We start from the raw sequence: 26,409 nt of genomic DNA on the forward strand, positions 1-26,409 counted from the left end.
GGAGGAGGAGGAGGTAGCCTACACTGCTTTTTGGTTTTAAATTTTATTTTTGAAATTAGGGTACACCCCAAAACATTGGGAAATATAACCTGTGATAACCCCCTCCAGTCATGCTAAACACACATTCAAACAATACACTGGCTGCAGGGCAGGCCAGCACCTCCAAGGCATAAAGGGCAAGCTCAGGCCATGTGCCCAATTTGGAGACCCAGAAGTTGCAGGGGCTGACCCCTGTCAGTCAGTTCGTGTAGGCGTGTGCACACTTGGTGCCCCACCATGTTGCACGTCCCCGTGATGTTCACGATCCAATTTGATATCTAATCTATCAACTTTCGATGTTTTTTTATGCGCCTACCATGGTGATCACGGGTGGCGGGGAATCAGGGTTCCAGGCCAGAGAGGGAGCGTGAGAAAGAGAGACCACATCCAAGGTAGGATTAATTTTTTCAAATTTCAAATTGTAGAGTTGAAATATGGGAGAAATTATTAAAGCGTAAAAGTGTGACAATTTTTCAAAGTTTAAGCATTGAATGAAAGGATGTGGCGCGCATTAATTACTGAATAATATATAACATTTTATTCCCTGTCACCTATGCATAGCAGTGATGAATGGTTTGTGTGCTAGCACATGGTGTGGGTACCTCTTTGGCGCACAGAAAGGACCTCAAGACTTTTGGTATAGATGCTGTTTATTATGTTCAGTGGACAACGTGTTTCGGAGTTTATAACTCCTTTCTCAAGTCTAAAAAGATACAACAAGAAGGCCGAAGCCAAATGGATCCCCACACAGTTGGAGGGAAATATATATACACAAAAAGAGGACTGTGATAAATAGAAGAGATCAAAATGCAAATAAAATAAATAAATCAATTAAAATAAAGTCAATGGATATTAAATATTACACGTCATGGGTAGAGTTGAGCGGACACCTGGATGTTCGGGTTCGGCAGGTTCGGCCAAACTTGAAAAAAAAGTTCGGGATCGAGACCCGAACTTGACCCCGAACCCGAACCTCATTGAAGTCAATGGGGACCCGAACTTTTGGGAACTAAAATGGCTCTAAAATAGTCCTGGAAAGGGCTAGAAGGCTGCAAAAGGAATCAAAATATACTTAAGAGCATGGCAACTGTTCTGCAAACAAATGTGGATAGGGAAATGACTTAAAATAGGCCCCTGTCAGCCAGGCATAGCAGGGGTTCATTCACGGCAAAAGGGGGTTCATGTCACCCAGCAATACAACAGAGGATTTTGAGAGATTTAGGCCCCTGTCACCCAGGCACAGCAGGGGTTCATTCACGGAAAAAGGGGGTTCATGTCACCCAGCAATACAACAGATGATTTTGAGAGATTTAGGCCCTTGTCACCCAGGCACAGCAGGGGTTCATTCACGGCAAAAGGGGGTTCGTGTCACCCAGCAATACAACAGAGGATTTTGAGAGATTTAGGCCCCTGTCACCCAGGCACAGCAGGGGTTCATTCACGGAAAAAGGGGGTTCATGTCACCCAGCAATACAACAGATGATTTTGAGAGATTTAGGCCCCTGTCACCCAGGCACAGCAGGGGTTCATTCACGGCAAAAGGGGGTTCATGGTCACCCAGCAATAGAACAGACGATTTTGAGAAATTTAGGCCCCTGTCACCCAGGCACAGCAGGGGTTGATTCACGGCAAAAGGGGGTTCATGTCACCCAGCAATACAACAGAGGATTTTGAGAGATTTAGGCCTCTGTCACCCAGGCACAGCAGGGGTTTGTATATGCCAAAAATGGTAAAATGTCATCCGACAATTGAAAATAAGAATTTTTTCAATTTAGGGCATTAAAATTGGCACTTTTTTGCATTTTGCAAAATGGCTCTAAAATAGTCCTTGAAAAGGCTAGAGCGATGTAAAAGGCAGTAAAATGTGCTTAAGAGCATGAAATAACTTAAAATGAAATAAAATACCATATTTTTCGCCCCATAAGACGCACTTTCCCCCCCCTAAAGTGGGGCGAATGCTTCCATTTTACATCGCAGTCTGCGACGCTGCAGCATCGCAGGCTGCGATGTATGAGTGGGGAGAGAGGAAGGGCTGGAGTCCGGAACTAGGGGCGGGGCCCGGTGCAGTCACTGTACTCTTACACCGGGCCCCGCCGCTCACCGCAGTATTTAAAAACATGAATCCTCATCCTGTTATTAAGTTTAACTAACGCTGCGTTCTCCCATGTTCCCATGTCCCCTGTATCCCCACAGCACTTACGAACAAGCTTCAATAGCAGGCAGAGCGGACGGCAGCAGTAACGTCACTCACTGACGTTGAGCGACTGCTCCGCCCACTTTATGAATGAAGTAGGCGGAGCAGGCGCGCGACGTCAGTGAGTGACGTTACTGCTGCCGTCCGCTCTGCCTGCTATGGAAGCTTGTTCGTAAGTGCTGTGGGGATACAGGGGACATGGGAACATGGGAGAGTGCAGCGTTAGTTAAACTTAATAACAGGATGAGGATTCATGTTTATAAATAATTCTGTGAGCAGAGGTCCGGTGTATTTTGGGGTACACTGTTATGAGGGGGATCTGTGGATGACATATAGCAGTGTCATCCACAGATCCCCCCCATAACAGTTCCATCCACAGATCCCCCACCTCATAACAATGCATTCCACAGATCCCCCACCCCATAACAATGCCATCCACAGATCCCCCCCACCCCATAACAATGCCATCCACAGATCTCCCACCCCATAGCAGTGCCATCCACAGATCCCCATAACAGCGCCATCCACAGATCCCCCATAACAGTGCCATCCACAGATCCCCCATAACAGTGCCATCCACAGATCCCCCATAACAGTGCCATCCAGAGATCCCCCATAACAGTGCCATCCAGAGATCCCCCATAACAGTGCCATCCAGAGATCCCCCATAACAGTGCCATCCACAGGTCCCCCATAACAGTGCCATCCACAGGTCCCCCATAACAGTGCCATCCACAGAGACCCCACATGACAGTGCGTCATCCACAGATCCCCCATAATAGTGTCATGCACAGACTACCATTAATTCAAAACCCACCAAAAGCACACCTTTTGGTTAAAAATATTTTTTTTCTTATTTTCCTCCTCAAAAACCTAGGTGCGTCTTATAGGGCAAAATAACTAAAAATTACAAATTATTAACCTGCAACTCAGAGAAGGAGGTGGATATGGAGTCGGAGGTTGAGGAGGCTGTGAATGTGGTGTTTTAGGTGGAGGCAGCAATGGAGGAGGAGGAGGTAGCCAACAATGTTTTATTTTATTTTTTATAGGGGTAGGTAGCCCCCAAAATATTGGGACAAATAAAAAAAAATTAGGAAAACAAAGAATCATTGCACTTGACTGGAGTACAAGAATGTATGTATGATGGTGGTATAAATGTCTATTCTGCACAAGATACAGACAAGTCTTGTGGGATCCATGCCTGGTTCATTTTAATGAACGTGAGATTGTCCACGTTGGCTGTGGTCAGGCGTCTGCATCTGTCTGTAATGACACCTCCTGCCGTGCTAAATACATGTTCAGAGAGTACACTGACTGCAGGGCAGGTCAGCACCTCCAAGGCATACAGGGCAAGCTCTGGCCATGTGGACAATTTGGAGACCCAGAAGTTGAGTGGAGCAGAACCATCAGTCAGTACGTGAAGGCGTGTGCACAGGTACTGTTCCACCATGTTGTTCAAATGCTGCCTCCTGCTAACATGCTCCATAACAGCAGTTGGGGCCGGTTGTTGCGGCGAGGTGACAAAGCTTTTCCACATGTCGGCCATGCTAACCCTGCCTTCTGAGGTGCTGGCGCTGACACAGCTGCATTGGCGACCTCTTCCTCCTGCCCTGCCTTCGCCTTGTGCTTCCACTTGTCCCCTGGCATCAGTCGGGAATTCTCTCAGGAGCGCGTCTACCAGCGTGCGCCTGTAGTCGCGCATCTTCCGATCACGCTTCAGTGAGGGAATTAAGGACGGCACATTGTCTTTGTAATGGGGATCCAGCAGGGTGGCCACCCAGTAGTCAGCATACGTTAAAATGTGGGCAACTCTGCAGTCGTTGCGCAGGCACTGCAGCATGTAGTCGCTCATGTGTGCCAGGCTGCCCAGAGGTAAGGACAAGCTGTCCTCTGTGGGAGGCGTATCGTCTGCGTCCTCCGTATCCCCCCAGCCACGGCCAGTGATGGGCCCGAGCTGCATTGGATACCACCCCGCTGTGAACATGCTTCATCCCCATCCTCCTCCTCCTCCTCCTCCTCATCCTCCTCCTCCTCGTCCTCCAGTAGTGGGCCCTGGCTGGCCAAATTTGTACCTGGCCTCTGCTGTTGCAAAAATCCTCTTTCTGAGCCACTTCTAAAAGACTGGCTTGAAAGTGTTAGAGATGACCCCTCTTCCTCCTCCTCGTCCTGGGCCACATTCTCTTCCATCATCGCCCTAAGTGTTTTCTCAAGGAGACATAGAAGTGGTATTGTAACGCTGATAACGGCGTTATCGCCACTGGCCATGTTGATGGAGTACTCGAAACAGCGCAACAGGGCACACTGGTCTCGCATGGAGGCCCAGTCATTGGTGGTGAAGTGGTGCTGTTCCGCAGTGCGACTCACCCGTGCGTGCTGCAGCTGAAACTCCACTATGGCCTGCTGCTGCTCGCACAGTCTCTCCAGCATGTGCAAGGTGGAGTTCCACCTGGTGGGCACGTCGCATATGAGGCGGTGAGCGGGAAGGACGCAGTTTACGTTGTAGAGCAGACAGCCGAGCGGCAGCAGGATGAGAACGCCGGAAGCGCGCACAGACGGCCCGCACTTTATGCAGCAGCTCTGACATGTCGAGGTAGTTGTGAATGAATTTCTGCAATAGAAAAGAATTGTGATGGCACACTCGCATTTGGATTAAATACGGGGATTTTTTTATTATTATATGAAGTAAAAAAGTATTTGATAGTAAATGTTTATATTATATAGATGATGCTATAAATAACAATAAAAATAAAAATAAAAAATGAATGAAAAATGAAATAAAAAATATATATATATAAAAAATATGTGTATATATATATATATATATATATAGGTACGTTAGGGTAGAGTATAGAGTCTATTCGGCAAAGGTATATAGTTCAATGGGTATTGATGGAGTAGGGTTCCCTAAAATTATGATTAAAAATAGGTAAAATAAAGTAAAAAGTAGTGTCCAAAAAATAGTGTCCAAAAAATATATTAGAGAATGTTCAAAGAGTTCTTTAAGAGGTCCTGGAATCAATAAATGTGGTCCAAGAAGTTCTAATAATAGATGTTGTCTGTCTTCAGTAAGATAGTGGTGTTCTTGAGAAGAGTGCAGTATATGCGCATATAAAATCCAATTGATAAAAATAGGAATAAAGTGCAGTGCAAAAATAGAGAATTGGGAAAAAAAATAAAAAATAGAAAATATATGTGCTCAATGGCATATAATATGTTGTGCACAACAAATGTTTCCTTTTAGCATACAAGTGAAAAAATGTGTTAAAATCGTTGCTGGTACTGATACAGCTTGGTTAGGACCTGTATTCACCGAATTGTCAAGTGTTGGTGTCCGCCTTTTAAAGAGAGAGTGACTCTCCTGGCAGTTTTCCAATTCACTTGGATTTGGATGTAAAATTTCCCGATATTGTTATTACATATGGCCGTTCTCACGGGCAAATAGCATATGTTGTTTATGGAGGAATAGTAAAAAGATAAAGTTTACTTTACCCCTCTTCAGTTGGTTACGGTATCTCCCGTTCTGCAAGGACCTGCGTGGCGTCCCACGTGATCGCTTGCCTTACCATGTGATGCTGCATGTGATGGTGATGCAGCCTGACGTCACACGATGGTTGTTTTCTGATTGGCCAATCTCCTTAGCTGCGGGAAATTAGAAAATATCACGGTGGCAGGTATTTTCTTCCGATGAATTTTAGTTCACTGTAGTGCACCACCAAATTCAGCACATGCGTCAGGCAAGGGATGTGCGTCAAACCGGCTAGTCCCAGAGCTGCAACGAGATTTCGCCCATTATCGCACACCACCAGGCCGGGCTTGAGGCTCACTGGCAGCAACCACTCGTCGGTCTGTTGTTCTATGCCCCGCCATAACTCCTGCGCGGTGTGGGGCCTGTCCCCCAAACACATAAGTTATTCGGGAGTTCAGCTCTAGGTGGCGTCCCACCTATTATCGAGCTGTACTATTCCCTTACCTCCAACATCAGAGTGCGGCTTATTCGTTTGATCTCTGCTTCTTCAGCCTCCCTCGTGCTCGAATCCTCGCTAGCTCCGATCAAGCTGGGAATGGAACTGTATCACTCCAGGAAGTTAACGAGCACAGATTTCTGTATGGGACGAATCAGTCTCTCAGAAGGTTATTGATGAGGAGGTAAAAGTGAAGATGTTCTTGCGTACGCCAGAATGGTGGTATTATGGGGTCCAGATTCCTACCAGACGCGTTTCGAAGTCCCAAAAGGTACTGACTTCTTCCCCAGTGGTAACCTGGCTCCCACTAAACCACCTTTTTATATCCTCTTTCCTAATTGGATCCAGATGGTGCAGAATCCAATTTGTTTGTGGCTCAGTTTATATGTTTTTGCCCTCTTCGTAGTATTAAAACTATTGATCCAGTTATCATCTTGGTGGCACCCTTTAACCAATTGTAACATAAGTTGCCTTACTAGTGGTTCTCGTTCCACGGCGTCTATCTTCCTCTCTATGAAGTATGGGGATCAAGCTGGGTATGGGTCTGGTTTCTAAAATGCGGATAGCGCTCTGGCTGGTGGCGCGATACTGTGCATATAAGTTATACCTTGAGCTCTCAAGGAGTGAATAGTGATGTCTCTATACAAACTACGGATAGTTGTGAGTACTAAACTTCCTGCCAATGCGTTTCAGACAGTACGCTGTTCTTAGTCAGGAAAATGGAATACAATAGTGCTGCTGGATTACTTGTATATACTGTATGCACTGTCTCTGAATGACTACACTTTAACGCTTTACTTCCCCTCTTGCAATAGGATGATACCTATCCAGGCATATTCTATCTATATATATATATACCTATACTGCACTATTCAAACGCAAATAGTTCTATTTAAAAATTGAAACCCCCAGGTGCCAATGTATTCATGTTAAAAATCCATTTTGTTTCTATTCTGGACATGTTTTTAATAAAATCACCTCCCCTTTCATTTGGCCTCACCACTAGAGTTGAGCGGACACCTGGATGTTCGGGTTCGACGGGTTCGGCTGAACTTGAGAAAAAAGTTCGAGTTCGGGAACCGAACTTGACCCCGAACCCGAACCCCATTGAAGTCAATGGGGACCCGAACTTTTGAGCACTAAAATGGCTGTAAAATGTCATGGAAAAGGCTAGAGGGCTGCAAATGGCATCAAAATGTGGTTAAGAGCATGGCAAGTGCTCTGCAAACAAATGTGGATAGGGAAATGACTTTAAATAACATAAAATAGATTTAAAAAAAAATAATCTTGATCTAGGAGGACGAGGTCCATATGGAGTAGAAGATTGAGGAGGCGGTGGATGTGGCGGTGTAGGTGGAAGCGGCGGTGGAGGAGGAGGAGGTAGCCTACACTGCTTTTTGGTTTTAAATTTTATTTTTGAAATTAGGGTACACCCCAAAACATTGGGAAATATAACCTGTGATAACCCCCTCCAGTCATGCTAAACACACATTCAAACAATACACTGGCTGCAGGGCAGGCCAGCACCTCCAAGGCATAAAGGGCAAGCTCAGGCCATGTGCCCAATTTGGAGACCCAGAAGTTGCAGGGGCTGACCCCTGTCAGTCAGTTCGTGTAGGCGTGTGCACACTTGGTGCCCCACCATGTTGCACGTCCCCGTGATGTTCACGATCCAATTTGATATCTAATCTATCAACTTTCGATGTTTTTTTATGCGCCTACCATGGTGATCACGGGTGGCGGGGAATCAGGGTTCCAGGCCAGAGAGGGAGCGTGAGAAAGAGAGACCACATCCAAGGTAGGATTAATTTTTTCAAATTTCAAATTGTAGAGTTGAAATATGGGAGAAATTATTAAAGCGTAAAAGTGTGACAATTTTTCAAAGTTTAAGCATTGAATGAAAGGATGTGGCGCGCATTAATTACTGAATAATATATAACATTTTATTCCCTGTCACCTATGCATAGCAGTGATGAATGGTTTGTGTGCTAGCACATGGTGTGGGTACCTCTTTGGCGCACAGAAACGACCTCAAGACTTTTGGTATAGATGCTGTTTATTATGTTCAGTGGACAACGTGTTTCGGAGTTTATAACTCCTTTCTCAAGTCTAAAAAGATACAACAAGAAGGCCGAAGCCAAATGGATCCCCACACAGTTGGAGGGAAATATATATACACAAAAAGAGGACTGTGATAAATAGAAGAGATCAAAATGCAAATAAAATAAATAAATCAATTAAAATAAAGTCAATGGATATTAAATATTACACGTCATGGGTAGAGTTGAGCGGACACCTGGATGTTCGGGTTCGGCAGGTTCGGCCAAACTTGAAAAAAAAGTTCGGGATCGAGACCCGAACTTGACCCCGAACCCGAACCTCATTGAAGTCAATGGGGACCCGAACTTTTGGGAACTAAAATGGCTCTAAAATAGTCCTGGAAAGGGCTAGAAGGCTGCAAAAGGAATCAAAATATACTTAAGAGCATGGCAACTGTTCTGCAAACAAATGTGGATAGGGAAATGACTTAAAATAACATAAAATACTGAAAAATTAAAAATAACAATCTGGATCTAGGAGTAGGAGGTTGAGGAGGTGGTGCATGGGTGGAAGTGGCGGTGTAGGTGGAAGCGGCGGTGAAGGAGGAATAGGTAGCCAACACTGATTTGTGTTATTTTTTATTTTTAAATTGGAGTATCCCCAAAATATTGGGACATATAACAAAATAAAACAAAGAATAAGTGCACTTGAGTACAAGAATGGATGGTTGAGGCTGGGATAAATGTCTATTCTGCACAAGGTACGGACAAGTCCTGTGGGATGCATGCCTGGTTCATTTTAATAAACGTAAACTTGTCCACATTGGCTGCGGCTTGTGATAATGCTCTCTGCCGTGCTAAACACACGTTCACACTATACACTGGCTGCAGGGCAGGTCAGCACCTCCAAGGCTGACAAAGCTTTTCCACATTTTGGCCAAGCTAACCCTGCCTTCTCAGGTGCTGGCGGTGCCCCAGCTGCGTTGGCAACCTCTTCCTCCTCGTCTGCCTTTGCCTTGTGCTTCCACTGTGCCCCCGCTGTCAGGTGGGAATGCCATCAGCAGCGTGCGCTTGTAGTCGCGCATCTTCCGGTCAGTAAGAGATGTTTTCACTAAATTTAGTTCCCTGTCAGCAATGCAGAGCAGGGGTTCATTCACGGCAAAAGGGGGTTCATGTCACCCAGCAATAGAACAGATGATTTTGAGAGAATGAGGCCCATTTCACCCAGGCACAGCAGGAGTTCATTCACGGCAAAAGGGGGATCTTGTCACCCAGCAATAGAACAGAGGATTTTGAGAGATTTAGGCCCCTGTCACCCAGGCACAGCAGGGGTTCATTCACGGCAAAAGGGGGTTCATATCACCCAGCAATAGAACAGAGGATTTTGAGAGATTTAGGCCCCTGTCACCCAGGCATAGCAGGGGTTCATTCACGGCAAAAGGGGGTTCATGTCACCCAGCAATAGAACAGAGGATTTTGAGAGATTTAGGCCCCTGTCACCCAGGCACAGCAGGGGTTCATTCACGGCAAAAGGGGGTTCGTGTCACCCAGCAATACAACAGAGGATTTTGAGAGATTTAGGCCCCTGTCACCCAGGCACAGCAGGGGTTCATTCACGGAAAAAGGGGGTTCATGTCACCCAGCAATACAACAGATGATTTTGAGAGATTTAGGCCCTTGTCACCCAGGCACAGCAGGGGTTCATTCACGGCAAAAGGGGGTTCGTGTCACCCAGCAATACAACAGAGGATTTTGAGAGATTTAGGCCCCTGTCACCCAGGCACAGCAGGGGTTCATTCACGGAAAAAGGGGGTTCATGTCACCCAGCAATACAACAGATGATTTTGAGAGATTTAGGCCCCTGTCACCCAGGCACAGCAGGGGTTCATTCACGGCAAAAGGGGGTTCATGGTCACCCAGCAATAGAACAGACGATTTTGAGAAATTTAGGCCCCTGTCACCCAGGCACAGCAGGGGTTGATTCACGGCAAAAGGGGGTTCATGTCACCCAGCAATACAACAGAGGATTTTGAGAGATTTAGGCCTCTGTCACCCAGGCACAGCAGGGGTTTGTATATGCCAAAAATGGTAAAATGTCATCCGACAATTGAAAATAAGAATTTTTTCAATTTAGGGCATTAAAATTGGCACTTTTTTGCATTTTGCAAAATGGCTCTAAAATAGTCCTTGAAAAGGCTAGAGCGATGTAAAAGGCAGTAAAATGTGCTTAAGAGCATGAAATAACTTAAAATGAAATAAAATACCATATTTTTCGCCCCATAAGACGCACTTTCCCCCCCCTAAAGTGGGGCGAATGCTTCCATTTTACATCGCAGTCTGCGACGCTGCAGCATCGCAGACTGCGATGTATGAGTGGGGAGAGAGGAAGGGCTGGAGTCCGGAACTAGGGGCGGGGCCCGGTGCAGTCACTGTACTCTTACACCGGGCCCCGCCGCTCACCGCAGTATTTAAAAACATGAATCCTCATCCTGTTATTAAGTTTAACTAACGCTGCGTTCTCCCATGTTCCCATGTCCCCTGTATCCCCACAGCACTTACGAACAAGCTTCAATAGCAGGCAGAGCGGACGGCAGCAGTAACGTCACTCACTGACGTTGAGCGACTGCTCCGCCCACTTTATGAATGAAGTAGGCGGAGCAGGCGCGCGACGTCAGTGAGTGACGTTACTGCTGCCGTCCGCTCTGCCTGCTATGGAAGCTTGTTCGTAAGTGCTGTGGGGATACAGGGGACATGGGAACATGGGAGAGTGCAGCGTTAGTTAAACTTAATAACAGGATGAGGATTCATGTTTATAAATAATTCTGTGAGCAGAGGTCCGGTGTATTTTGGGGTACACTGTTATGAGGGGGATCTGTGGATGACATATAGCAGTGTCATCCACAGATCCCCCCCATAACAGTTCCATCCACAGATCCCCCACCTCATAACAATGCATTCCACAGATCCCCCACCCCATAACAATGCCATCCACAGATCCCCCCCACCCCATAACAATGCCATCCACAGATCTCCCACCCCATAGCAGTGCCATCCACAGATCCCCATAACAGCGCCATCCACAGATCCCCCATAACAGTGCCATCCACAGATCCCCCATAACAGTGCCATCCACAGATCCCCCATAACAGTGCCATCCAGAGATCCCCCATAACAGTGCCATCCAGAGATCCCCCATAACAGTGCCATCCACAGGTCCCCCATAACAGTGCCATCCACAGGTCCCCCATAACAGTGCCATCCACAGAGACCCCACATGACAGTGCGTCATCCACAGATCCCCCATAATAGTGTCATGCACAGACTACCATTAATTCAAAACCCACCAAAAGCACACCTTTTGGTTAAAAATATTTTTTTTTCTTATTTTCCTCCTCAAAAACCTAGGTGCGTCTTATAGGGCAAAATAACTAAAAATTACAAATTATTAACCTGCAACTCAGAGAAGGAGGTGGATATGGAGTCGGAGGTTGAGGAGGCTGTGAATGTGATGTTTGAATGTGCTGAAGTTGGTGGTGAAGGTCTGTCGCTGACCGGATGAGGAGAGTAGAAGAGGAGGAGGAAGCCGAGTAGGAAGAGAAGGCAACCGGAGGCAACAAATGATGCCCTGCGATCCTTGGCGGTGGAAGGACGTGCGCCAAACAGCTCTCCGCCTGGGGCCCAGCCGCCACTACATTTACCCAGTGTGCAGTTAGGTAGATATAGCGTCCCTGGCCGTGCTTACTGGTCCACGTATCTGTGGTTAGGTGGACCTTGCCACAGATGGCGTTGCGCAGTGCACACTTCATTTTATCCGATACTTGGTTGTGCAGGGAGGGCACGGCTCTCCTGGAGAAGTAGTTTCGGCTGGGAACGACGTACTGTGGGACAGCAAGCGATATGAGCTGTTTAAAGCTGTCCGTCTCCACCAGCCTGAATGACAGCATTTCAAAGGCTAGCAGTTTAGAAATGCTGGCATTCAGGGCCAGGGATCGAGGGTGGCTAGGTGGGAATTTACGCTTTCTCTGAAAGGTTTGTGAGATGGAGAGCTGAACGCTTCCGTGTGACATGGTGGAGATGGTTCGTGACGGAGGTGGTGTTGTTGGTGGCACATCCTCTGTTTGCTGGGCGGCAGGTGCCAACGTTCCTCCAGAGGTGGAGGAAGAGGCCGAGGCAGCAGCAGAAGAGGGAGCAGGAGGGGCCTGAGCCCTTTCTTGGTTTTGAAGGTGCTTACTCCACTGCAGCCCGTGTCTCGCATGTAGATGCCTGGTCATGCAGGTTGTGCTAAGGTTGAGAACGTTAATGCCTCGCTTCAGGCTCTGATGGCACAGCGTGCAAACTACTCGGGTCTTGTCGTCAGCACATTGTGTGAAGACGTGCCATGCCAGGGAACTCCTTGAAGCTGCCTTTGGTGTGCTCGGTCCCTGGTGACGGTGGCCAGTAGCAGGCAAACTGTTTTGGCGATGGCTGCTCTGCTTTTGCACCCTGCTCCCGCTTTTGCTACGCTGTTGTCTCTTTCTCACCTCTGCCTCTTCCTCCGAACTCTGAAAGTCAGTGGCATGACCTTCATTCCATGTGGGGTCTAGGACCTCATCGTCCCCTGCATCGTCTTCCACCCAGTCTTCCTCCCTGACCTCCTTTTCAGTCTGCACACTGCAGAAAGACGCAGCAGTTGGCACCTGTGTTTCGTCATCATCAGAGACGTGCTCAGGTGGTATTCCCATGTCCTCATCAGGAAACATAAGTGGTTGTGCGTCAGTGCATTCTATGTCTTCCACCCCTGGGGAAGGGCTAGGTGGATGCCCTTGGGAAACCCTGCCAGCAGAATCTTCAAACAGCATAAGAGACTGCTGCATGACTTGAGGCTCAGACAGGTTCCCGGATATGCACGGGGGTGATGTGACAGACTGATGGGCATGGGTTTCACCTGTGCACTTTCTGCAGAAGACTGGGTGGGACATAATGTGAACGTGCTGGATCCACTGTCGGCCACCCAATTGACTAGCACCTGTACTTGCTCAGGCCTTACCATCCTTAGAACGGCATTAGGCCTGACCAAATATCGCTGTAGATTCTGGCGGCTACTGGGACCTGAGGTAGTAGGTTCAGTAGGACGTGTAGCTTTGGCAGAACGGCCACGTCCTCTCCCTGCACCAGAGGCTCCACCAGCACCACGACCATGACAGCGTCCCTTATTAGATGTTTGCCTCATAGTTAGCGTTCACAAAGCAAAGTAAAAAGTGGTTAAGTATGTTAAAAATAATTAACCGCCAATATAAACCCTGATGTAGGGTATTGCACTCTATATATATATATTTTTTTTTTTAACTATATGACAGCGGTATTTAGTAGAGAACAAGATGCAAAGATAAGCCGCACTCACCATTCGTGTTCACGCTTCTTTATTGTAGGGTATGTTACGGGGGCAGACTCACATGGAGTATCAATCCACAGCGACGGCCGTTTCGCGGTGCTACCGCTTCCTCCGGCTGTTTGATCCACTCTGGGAATCAAGTGTGCGCTGGTTTATAGCATCATGTGGGGGAGGGTCAGCTGACCCATCACTCATTAACCCTTGACACTCCACCACCTGCGCACACCTGAAACACAGGTGCATCGATACATCAGTGCAGGTTTCAATTTAAAAACAATACTGACATAATGAAACAATGGTTACACAAAGTGACACAAAGTCTGTGAATAGTATCTACACACATGGAAGGGTACATAAATATATATGAAAGGGATGCAAAAATGAATGCAATAATATATAAATACAAAAACGTATAAATATATATACACAGTGACTAAAGATAATCCAAGGTATATTCATAAAAGAATCGTATTCACATAGCGTCCTATTCAATGAATGCTGCCAAATCATTGCATTCGTTTAAGCCTAAACAACCTGTGGCATCAGTTTTAATAATATACCGAGCTTCCTTCTGGAGCAGGGTACGGTGTCTATCACCTCCCTGAATTAGTGGGGGGACATGTTCTAGGCCCGCAAATCGCAAGACACTTGCGTCTCCCCCATGTTGGCACCGTACATGCTCAATTAGGCGGGTACGTCCCTTGCCTGTTTTAATTGAGTTACGATGTTCTCGTACCCGCTCCATTAAGGACCTCTTGGTTTTCCCTATATAAAAGGATCCACATACACAAATTAATACATAGACTACGTGCGTCGTTCTACAGTTGATGAATTGATGTACACAATGTTCCAGACCTCCAAAGAAAAAATGGCGGCCTCTAAACATGTATCCGCACAGGGAGCAGTCACCACAGCGATAGTTGCCAACCGGCTTACTGAGTGACAACCAATCGCGCGGTTTCTGCTCGCTGTAGCGGCTGCGCACCAAAATGTCCCTAAACGTGCGACACCGTTTGAAGGCTAATATGGGTTTCTGATCTGTGAATTCACCCAGATCATCCTCTGCCTTTAAGATCTCCCAATTATTTAATATTGTTTTCTTAATATAGTCTGCCATAGGACTGTACTTAAACACGAACACAAATCTGTCCTTTTTCTCTGCATCACTATCCATCCCACTTTCTCTTTTCCTGCGTTTCATTAGTGATCGCTGTGTGTGAGTTTTAGCCCTCTCTAGGGCTGTGTCTAACTGCTCTGATGGATATCCGCGCTGGATCAATCTGTTCCTCAGTTCATCCGCCTGTCTCAGGAATATTGTATCCTGACTATTAATACGTCTGAGTCTTAAAAACTGTCCATAAGGGACTGATTTAGTTACGCTACGTGGATGATAGCTCCCATGGTGCAGCAGGGTGTTTGTGGCAGTGGGTTTGCGATACCCTTCGGTATATAAGGCACCATCTTCTCCAACAACACGAACGTCCAAGAACTCGATGGTCGTACCCCAAAAATTGAGGGTGAACATCATGTTCATGTCGTTTGTGTCGTTAAGATGTGCCACAAAATGCTCACACTGCTCCTGTGTTCCTGACCACACCATGAAGATATCATCCACGTAACGTAAAAACAGGCGTATGTGACTGAGGAAAGGGTTGGACGTTGAGAATATATATCTATCTTCGAATCTGCCCAGAAATATATTCGCAAAGGTACATGAGACAGGCATCCCCATGGCTGTTCCAAGGATCTGCCTATACCACTGGTCATTGAAGAGAAGCGTATTGTTCTCTAAAATGAACAAAAATGATTCTTCTACAAATTCACTGAACTGAAGGCTCCTTCCCAAATGTTCAATGAGTTCAAGGACTGCGTTTACACCTCCACGTTGTCGAATCCGGGTGTAAAGATTGACCACATCCAGGGACACCAAACTCCAACCCTCCTGCCACTGGAAGCCATCAAGGGCCAGGAGGAAGTCGTTGGTGTCACCGAGATACGTGGGAAACCTAAATAGAACAGGACGCAGTAACCAATCCAGGTACCTCGACAAGGGTTCAGTCACTGACCCAACCCCCGCCACAATAGGACGTCCAGGGGGATGGGTCAGTGACTTGTGCACCTTAGGGAGAAAATACCAAGAGGGTTTATTCGGGAAGGAAGGAACCAATTTGTCAATGGTAGATCCATGGAGGACACCTGCCTCAATGTACCTCTGCAACAGGTCCACCAATTTGGACCTAATCTCGGGAATGGGATCAGAGAGTAATTTCTCATATGTCGAATCATCATTTAACTGTCTTTCCGCCTCAGTGGCATAAAAATCACGTGAAATAACAACAACATTACCCCCCTTGTCAGCCGGCTTGATAATGAGGTCTGAGTTACGCAGCCATTGTATGGCGGTGAGTTGCCTCTTATTCAAATTCTCCTTCTCTTTCGGATATATTAGGGCTTTTGTTAACCTCAAAATCCTCTTATAAAATACATCAATTATCGAGCCGGCGGGCATAGGGGGGCAAAAAGAGGATGGGATACCTCCTCTAAAGCTGCTACGTGGGGTGGGTGGTACAGAGTCAGGGCTAAGATCCGTGTCTGCCAAAAATTCTAGACAGGCTATTTCTTGTGCATTAAAGGGTTCAGAGATATTATAACCCAGAGGATCAATATCCACAGGTTTGTCTCCTTCCCTTATGGGAGACCGAGGCCTTATTGAAGTGCTTCTTTAAATACAGTTTACGTACATTTTTAAATAGATCAATTTCGAATGTGGTCCTGTCGAATTGTTCCGTCGGACTGAACCCCAGTCCCAAATTCAGGACCGAGGTGCAGTGCGAGGGCAACTCGACACCACTGATGTTAATAACAAGGTTAGAAGAAATGACACTGTCCCCTTCTATTAACTCCTCCATAAGACCTGTTTTTTCCTGCGTGCCGATCTGCGCACGCTTTCTTCTTCCCCGCCCCCCTCTCCGGGTTCTCCTCCTAAAGGGATATTACTGCGGGGTTTAGTGGATAGATTAGTCGAGTCGTCAGACGCACTGGACTCCGACTCCGTTGTCCAATAATCACTTTTAGGTCTCCGGAATGGGCGGAGTTTCTTAAACCTCGGTCCTGAATTTGGGACTGGGGTTCAGTCCGACGGAACAATTCGACAGGACCACATTCGAAATTGATCTATTTAAAAATGTACGTAAACTGTATTTAAAGAAGCACTTCAATAAGGCCTCGGTCTCCCAGCATATTATAAGGGAAGGAGACAAACCTGTGGATATTGATCCTCTGGGTTATAATATCCCTGAACCCTTTAATGCACAAGAAATAGCCTGTCTAGAATTTTTGGCAGACACGGATCTTAGCCCTAACTCTGTACCACCCACCCCACGTAGCAGCTTTAGAGGAGGTATCCCATCCTCTTTTTGCCCCCCTATGCCCGCCGGCTCGATAATTGATGTATTTTATAAGAGGATTTTGAGGTTAACAAAAGCCCTAATATATCCGAAAGAGAAGGAGAATTTGAATAAGAGGCAACTCACCGCCATACAATGGCTGCGTAACTCAGACCTCATTATCAAGCCGGCGGACAAGGGGGGTAATGTTGTTGTTATGTCACGTGATTTTTATGCCACTGAGGCGGAAAGACAGTTAAATGATGATTCGACATATGAGAAATTACTCTCTGATCCCATTCCCGAGATTAGGTCCAAATTGGTGGACCTGTACATTGAGGCAGGTGTCCTCCATGGATCTACCATTGACAAATTGGTTCCTTCCTTCCCGAATAAACCCTCTTGGTATTTTCTCCCTAAGGTGCACAAGTCACTGACCCATCCCCCTGGACGTCCTATTGTGGCGGGGGTTGGGTCAGTGACTGAACCCTTGTCGAGGTACCTGGATTGGTTACTGCGTCCTGTTCTATTTAGGTTTCCCACGTATCTCGGTGACACCAACGACTTCCTCCTGGCCCTTGATGGCTTCCAGTGGCAGGAGGGTTGGAGTTTGGTGTCCCTGGATGTGGTCAATCTTTACACCCGGATTCGACAACGTGGAGGTGTAAACGCAGTCCTTGAACTCATTGAACATTTGGGAAGGAGCCTTCAGTTCAGTGAATTTGTAGAAGAATCATTTTTGTTCATTTTAGAGAACAATACGCTTCTCTTCAATGACCAGTGGTATAGGCAGATTCTTGGAACAGCCATGGGGACGCCTGTCTCATGTACCTTTGCGAATATATTTCTGGGCAGATTCGAAGATAGATATATATTCTCAACGTCCAACCCTTTCCTCAGTCACATACGCCTGTTTTTACGGTACGTGGATGATATCTTCATGGTGTGGTCAGGAACACAGGAGCAGTGTGAGCATTTTGTGGCACATCTTAACGACACAAACGACATGAACATGATGTTCACCCTCAATTTTTGGGGTACGACCATCGAGTTCTTGGACGTTCGTGTTGTTGGAGAAGATGGTGCCTTATATACCGAAGGGTATCGCAAACCCACTGCCACAAACACCCTGCAGCACCATGGGAGCTATCATCCACGTAGCGTAACTAAATCAGTCCCTTATGGACAGTTTTTAAGACTCAGACGTATTAATAGTCAGGATACAATATTCCTGAGACAGGCGGATGAACTGAGGAACAGATTGATCCAGCGCGGATATCCATCAGAGCAGTTAGACACAGCCCTAGAGAGGGCTAAAACTCACACACAGCGATCACTAATGAAACGCAGGAAAAGAGAAAGTGGGATGGATAGTGATGCAGAGTAAAAGGACAGATTTGTGTTCGTGTTTAAGTACAGTCCTATGGCAGACTATATTAAGAAAACAATATTAAATAATTGGGAGATCTTAAAGGCAGAGGATGATCTGGGTGAATTCACAGATCAGAAACCCATATTAGCCTTCAAACGTTGTCGCACGTTTAGGGACATTTTTGTGCGCAGCCGCTACAGCGAGCAGAAACCGCGCGATTGGTTGTCACTCGGTAAGCAGGTTGGCAACTATCGCTGTGGTGACTGCTCCCTGTGCGGATACATGTTTAGAGGCCGCCATTTTTTCTTTGGAGGTCTGGAACATTGTGTACATCAATTAATCAACTGTAGAACGACGCACGTAGTCTATGTATTAATTTGTGTATGTGGATCCTTTTATATAGGGAAAACCAAGAGGTCCTTAATGGAGCGGGTACGAGAACATCGTAACTCAATTAAAACAGGCAAGGGACGTACCCGCCTAATTGAGCATGTACGGTGCCAACATGGGGAGACGCAAGTGTCTTGCGATTTGCGGGCCTAGAACATGTCCCCCCACTAATTCAGGGAGGTGATAGACACCGTACCCTGCTCCAGAAGGAAGCTCGGTATATTACTAAAACTGATGCCACAGGTTGTTTAGGCTTAAACGAATGCAATGATTTGGCAGCATTCATTGAATAGGACGCTATGTGAATACGATTCTCTTATGAATATACCTTGGATTATCTTTAGTCACTGTGTATATATATTTATACGTTTTTGTATTTATATATTATTGCATTAATTTTTGCATCCCTTTCATATATATTTATGTACCCTTCCATGTGTGTAGATACTATTCACAGACTTTGTGTCACTTTGTGTAACCATTGTTTCATTATGTCAGTATTGTTTTTAAATTGAAACCTGCACTGATGTATCGATGCACCTGTGTTTCAGGTGTGCGCAGGTGGTGGAGTGTCAAGGGTTAATGAGTGATGGGTCAGCTGACCCTCCCCCACATGATGCTATAAACCAGCGCACACTTGATTCCCAGAGTGGATCAAACAGCCGGAGGAAGCGGTCGCACCGCGAAACGGCCGTCGCTGTGGATTGATACTCCATGTGAGTCTGCCCCCGTAACATACCCTACAATAAAGAAGCGTGAACACGAATGGTGAGTGCGGCTTATCTTTGCATCTTGTTCTCTATTTCATTCTGTTCAAGCCTTGCACCCCGATTTCTTGGATGGTCGGATTAGGCCAGGATTGTGTTCCTTAAATCCCCAGTTGGGAGGACGGTGCCCTCAGTATCTCTTGTTATGTGACAGGGGTATTTGTGGCCTAAATGTGACACTCACTTATACACGTCTTATCCCAGATGTCCAGTATATCAGAGGGTTTTTTCATCCCAGTAACCAAAAAGCCGTATTTATGGCCTAAATGTGACAGTCACTTATGCACGTCTAATCCTAGATGTTCAGTATATCAGAGGCTTTTTTCACCCCAGTAACCAAAAAGCCGTATTTCTGGCCTAAATGTGACAGTCACTTATGCCTGTCTAATCCCAGATGTGCAGTATATTAGAGGGTTTTTTCACCCCAGTAACCAAAAAGCCGTATTTCTGGCCTAAATGTGACAGTCACTTATGCACGTCTAATCCCAGATGTGCAGTATATCAGAGGCTTTTTTCACCCCAGTAACCAAAAAGCTGTTTTTCTGGCCTAAATGTGACAGTCACTTATGCACGTGTAATCCCAGATGTGCAGTATATCAGAGGCTTTTTTCACCCCAGTATGCCAAAGCCGTATTTCTGTCCTAAATGTGACAGTCACTTATGCTTGTCTAATCCCAGATGTGCAGTATATTAGAAAGTTTTTTCACCCTAACCAAAAAGCTGTATTTCTGTCCTAAATGTGACAGTCACTTATGCACGTGTAATCCCAGATGTGCAGTATATGAGAGACTTTTTTCACCCCTGTATGCCAAAGCCGTATTTATGGCCTAAATGTGACAGTCACTTATGCACGTTTAATCCCAGATGTGCAGTATATTAGAGGGTTTTTTAACCCTAACCAAAAAGCTATATTTCTGTCCAAAATGTGACAGTCACTTATGCTTGTCTAATCCCAGATGTGCAGTATATCAGAGTATGCCAAAGCTGTATTTCTGGACTTGCAGATAGCCTGTGCTGGTGCACTATCGTTGCATAAAATGGCTGCCGATCATGTATTGATATTGACTAACTAAAGAAAAAAAAGTTCGTTTTCAGCAGTAGTTGGCTCAGGGCAGGCTTAAAAAAATTGTGCACTGCACCCTCAAAACACTTTTTCTGTAGATCGCTGAGTACATAAACCAGTTCTTGATAAGATTGCTCCCTGATCTCTCCCTCACAGCAGCTGCAGCCTCTCCCTACACTAATCCGAGCAGAGTGACGGGCGGCGCTACGTGACTCCAACTTAACCACCTCAGCCCCCAGTGCTTAAACACCCTGAAAGACCAGGCCACTTTTTACACTTCTGACCTACACTACTTTCACCGTTTATTGCTCGGTCATGCAACTTACCACCCAAATGAATTTTACCTCCTTTTCTTCTCACTAATAGAGCTTTCATTTGGTGGTATTTCATTGCTGCTGACATTTTTACTTTTTTTGTTATTAATCGAAATTTAACGATTTTTTTGCAAAAAAATGACATTTTTCACTTTCAGTAGTAAAATTTTGCAAAAAAAACGACATCCATATAGAAATTTTGCTCTAAATTTATAGTTCTACATGTCTTTGATAAAAAAAAAATGTTTGGGTAAAAAAAAAATGGTTTGGGTAAAAGTTATAGCGTTTACAAACTATGGTACAAAAATGTGAATTTCCGCTTTTTGAAGCAGCTCTGACTTTCTGAGCACCTGTCATGTTTCCTGAGGTTCTACAATGCCCAGACAGTACAAACACCCCACAAATGACCCCATTTCTGAAAGTACACACCCTAAGGTATTCGCTGATGGGCATAGTGAGTTCATAGAACTTTTTATTTTTTGTCACAAGTTAGCGGAAAATTATGATTTTTTTTTTTTTTTTTTTTTCTTACAAAGTCTCATATTCCACTAACTTGTGACAAAAAATAAAAAGTTCTATGAACTCACTATGCCCATCAGCGAATACCTTGGGGTCTCTTCTTTCCAAAATGGGGTCACTTGTGGGGTAGTTATACTGCCCTGGCATTCTAGGGGCCCAAATGTGTGGTAAGGAGTTTGAAATCAAATTCTGTAAAAAATGACCTGTGAAATCCGAAAGGTGCTCTTTGGAATATGGGCCCCTTTGCCCACCTAGGCTGCAAAAAAGTGTCACACATCTGGTATCTCCGTACTCAGGAGAAGGTGGGGAATGTGTTTTGGGGTGTCATTTTATATATACCCATGCTGGGTGAGAGAAATATCTTGGCAAAAGACAACTTTTCCCATTTTTTTATACAAAGTTGTCATTTGACCAAGATATTTATCTCACCCAGCATGGGTATATGTAAAAAGACACCCCAAAACACATTCCCCAACTTCTCCCGATTACGGAGATACCAGATGTGTGACACTTTTTTGCAGCCTAGGTGGGCAAAGGGGCCCATATTCAAAAGAGCACCTTTCGGATTTCACAGGTCATTTTTTACAGAATTTGATTTCAAACTCCTTACCACACATTTGGGCCCCTAGAATGCCAGGGCAGTATAACTACCCCACAAGTGACCCCATTTTGGAAAGAAGAGACCCCAAGGTATTCGCTGATGGGCATAGTGAGTTCATGGAACTTTTTATTTTTTGTCACAAGTTAGTGGAATATGAGACTTTGTATGAAAAAAAAAATAAAAAAAAAAATAAGCATTTTCCACTAACTTGTGACAAAAAATAAAAAATTCTAGGAACTCGCCATGCCCCTCACGGAATACCTTGGGGTGTCTTCTTTCCAAAATGGGGTCACTTGTGGGGTAGTTATACTGCCCTGGCATTTTCCAGGGGCCCTAATGTGTGGTAAGTAGGTAAATGACCTGTGAAATCCTAAAGGTGCTCTTTGGAATATGGGCCCCTTTGCCCACCTAGGCTGCAAAAAAGTGTCACACATGTGGTATCGCCGTATTCAGGAGAAGTTGGGGAATGTGTTTTGGGGTGTCATTTTACATATACCCATGCTGGGTGAGAGAAATATCTTGGCAAAAGACAACTTTTCCCATTTTTTTATACAAAGTTGGCATTTGACCAAGATATTTCTCTCACCCAGCATGGGTATATGTAAAATGACACCCCAAAACACATTCCCCAACTTCTCCTGAGTACGGCGATACCAGATGTGTGACACTTTTTTGCAGCCTAGATGCGCAAAGGTGCCCAAATTCCTTTTAGGAGGGCATTTTTAGACATTTGGATACCAGACTTCTTCTCACGCTTTGGGGCCCCTAGAATGCCAGAGCAGTATAAATACCCCACATGTGACCCCATTTTGGAAAGAAGACACCCCAAGGTATTCAATGAGGGGCATGGCGAGTTCATAGAAATTTTTTTTTTTTGGCACAAGTTAGCGGAAATTGATATTTTTAATTTTTTTCTCACAAAGTCTCCCGTTCCGCTAACTTGGGACAAAAAATTCAATCTTTCATGGACTCAATATGCCCCTCACGGAATACCTGGGGGTGTCTTCTTTCCGAAATGGGGTCACATGTGGGGTATTTATACTGCCCTGGCATTCTAGGGGCCCTAAAGCGTGAGAAGAAGTCTGGAATATAAATGTCTAAAAAATTTTACGCATTTGGATTCCGTGAGGGGTATGGTGAGTTCATGTGAGATTTTATTTTTTGACACAAGTTAGTGGAATATGAGACTTTGTAAGATAAAAAAAATAATAATTCCGCTAACTTGGGCCAAAAAAATATCTGAATGGAGCCTTACAGAGGGGGGGGGGGGATCAATGACAGGGGGGTGATCAATGACAGGGGGGGTGATCAATGACAGGGGGGGTGATCAATGACAGGGGGGTTGATCAATGACAGGGGGGTTGATCAATGACAGGGGGGTGATCAGGGAGTCTATATGGGGTGATCACCACAGTCATTGATCACGCCCCTGTAAGGCTTCATTCAGACGTCCGGATGCGTTTTGCGGATCGGATCCATCTATCAGTGCATCCGTAAAAATCATGCGGACATCTGAATGGAGCTTTACAGGGGGGTGATCAATGACAGGGGGGTGATCAGGGAGTCTATATGGGGTGATCACCACAGTCATTGATCATGCCCCTGTAAGGCTTCATTCAGACGTCCGGATGCGTTTTGCGGATCGGATCCATCTATCAGTGCATCCGTAAAAATCATGCGGACATCTGAATGGAGCTTTACAGGGGGGTGATCAATGACAGGGGGGTGATCAGGGAGTCTATATGGGGTGATCACCACAGTCATTGATCATGCCTCTGTAAGGCTTCATTCAGACGTCCGGATGCGTTTTGCGGATCGGATCCATCTATCAGTGCATCCGTAAAAATCATGCGGACATCTGAATGGAGCTTTACAGGGGGGTGATCAATGACAGGGGGGTGATCAGGGAGTCTATATGGGGTGATCACCACAGTCATTGATCATGCCCCTGTAAGGCTTCATTCAGACGTCCGGATGCGTTTTGCGGATCGGATCCATCTATCAGTGCATCCGTAAAAATCATGCGGACATCTGAATGGAGCTTTACAGGGGGGTGATCAGGGAGTCTATATGGGGTGATCACCACAGTCATTGATCATGCCCCTGTAAGGCTTCATTCAGACGTCCGGATGCGTTTTGCGGATCGGATCCATCTATCAGTGCATCCGTAAAAATCATGAGGACATCTGAATGGAGCTTTACAGGGGGGTGATCAGGGAGTCTATATGGGGTGATCACCACAGTCATTGATCATGCCCCTGTAAGGCTTCATTCAGACGTCCGGATGCGTTTTGAGGATCGGATCCATCTATCAGTGCATCCGTAAAAATCATGAGGACATCTGAATGGAGCTTTACAGGGGGTTGATCAATGACAGGGGTGTAATCAATGACAGGGGGGGTGATCAGGGAGTCTATATGGGGTGATAACCACAGTCATTGATCACGCCCCTGTAAGGCTTCATTCAGACGTCCGGATGCGTTTTGCGGATCTGATCCATCTATCAGTGGATCCGTAAAAATCATGCAGACATCTGAATGGAGCTTTACAGGGGGGTAATCAATGACAGGGGGGTGATCAATGACAGGGGGGTGATCAGGGAGTCTATATGGGGTGATCAGGGGTGATCAGGGGCTAATAAGGGGTTAATAAGTGACGGGGGGGGGTGTAGTGTAGTGTAGTGGTGCTTGGTGGGACTTTACTGAGCTACCTGTGTCCTCTGGTGGTCGATCCAAACAAATGGGACCACCAGAGGACCAGGTAGCAGGTATATTAGACGCTGTTATCAAAACAGCGTCTAATATACCTGTTAGGGGTTAAAAAAAACACATCTCCAGCCTGCCAGCGAACGATCGCCGCTGGCAGGCTGGAGATCAACTCTCTTACCTTCCGTTCCTGTGAGCGCGCGCGCCTGTGTGCGCGCGTTCACAGGAAATCTCGCCCATCGCGAGATGACGCATATATGCGTGACTCTGCGCAGGGCTGCCACCTCCGGAACGCGATCCTGCGTTAGGCGGTCCGGAGGTGGTTAAATAGAGGCTGGGTCACATGCTGCAGTTGGCCAATCACAGCCATGCCAATAGTAGGCATGGCTGTGATGGCCTTTTGGGGGAAGTAGTATAAGGCTTGTTTATTGGCTGCTGTGCAGGCTTTCAAAAAGCGCCAAGAAAGCGCTGAACACCGAACCCGAACCCAAACTTTTACGTAAATGTTTAGATTCGGGTCTGGGTGCCGAAAAACCTAAGGTTCGGTACGAACCCAAACTTTACAGTTCTAGTCATGGGCAACTAGTAAACCTAGTAATAGCACAAAAATTAATTCTCAGTAAAACGAGTGTTCCAATAAATCCTAGTGGCATAAAATTAACGTACTCCAATATGTCCTAGTTGCTTAAAATTAACGAACAGCATCCTTTCGCAAATCTAAAAAGATACAACAAGAAGGCCGAAGCCAAATGGATCCCCACACAGTTGGAGGGAAATATATATACATTAAATCACTGTCGTAGGGAACGCTATGAAATACTGGTAAAACTAATACTTTATTATTTCACAAGAAGGGAAAAAGGGAAGGGGAAACTACAACCTATATTAAAATTCTAGAACACCACCTAACCAACATGTGAGTCAGTTCAAGATGACGCATGAAACCGCATGACGCGGTAACGCTCAATATGGATAGGGTCACTAGAAAGTCCACTGTTGGTGCGTTACTGGAGGCTGCGTCACTAGGCCACCGGCCATGTAGGATCCAATCAGCCTAAAGTATGCACCGTGTTGCGGACAGGGTGCTCTGTTCCAATACCAGCTGAATGTGCCCTGGACTAAAATTAATGTACTAATCCATTGATAAACATCTGCCCGTAGAAGCCGACCTCAATGAGAACCATCTGTTCTTGATGAACCAGATGTCTGAGTGCCGGCCCTACAAGCACGAATCAAGGGACACTAGTCTGAGCTGGATGGAGCAAAATAAGCTTGATCGCGACTGCTCATCAACTGCAGAGGGCTGGGAGACCACAGACCTCAACTGAAGTGTGAGCGCAATACAAGTAACATGTAAAAAACATGAGTTCGTCCCCACTCATCGCTCGACGCGTTTTGCCATGTGTGGCTCGTCAGGAGCATAGAGATGTGGGTATGAGACAAACAAAATAAGCTGCCGAACCTCCGTAACAGAGGCTGCAGCTGTCAGCACAGAGTGGCCGAAATATATATACACAAAAAGAGGACTGTGATAAATAGAAGAGAATAAAATGCAAATAAAATAGATAAATCAATTAAAATAAAGTCAATGGATGTTAAATATTACACGTCATGGGCAGCTAGTAAACCTAGTAATAGCCCAAAAATAAATCCTAGTTGCTTAAAATTAACAAACAGCGTTATCATA

Source organism: Bufo bufo, chromosome 10 (genome assembly GCF_905171765.1).
Source record: "Bufo bufo chromosome 10, aBufBuf1.1, whole genome shotgun sequence".
Taxonomy (NCBI): Eukaryota; Metazoa; Chordata; class Amphibia; order Anura; family Bufonidae; genus Bufo; species Bufo bufo.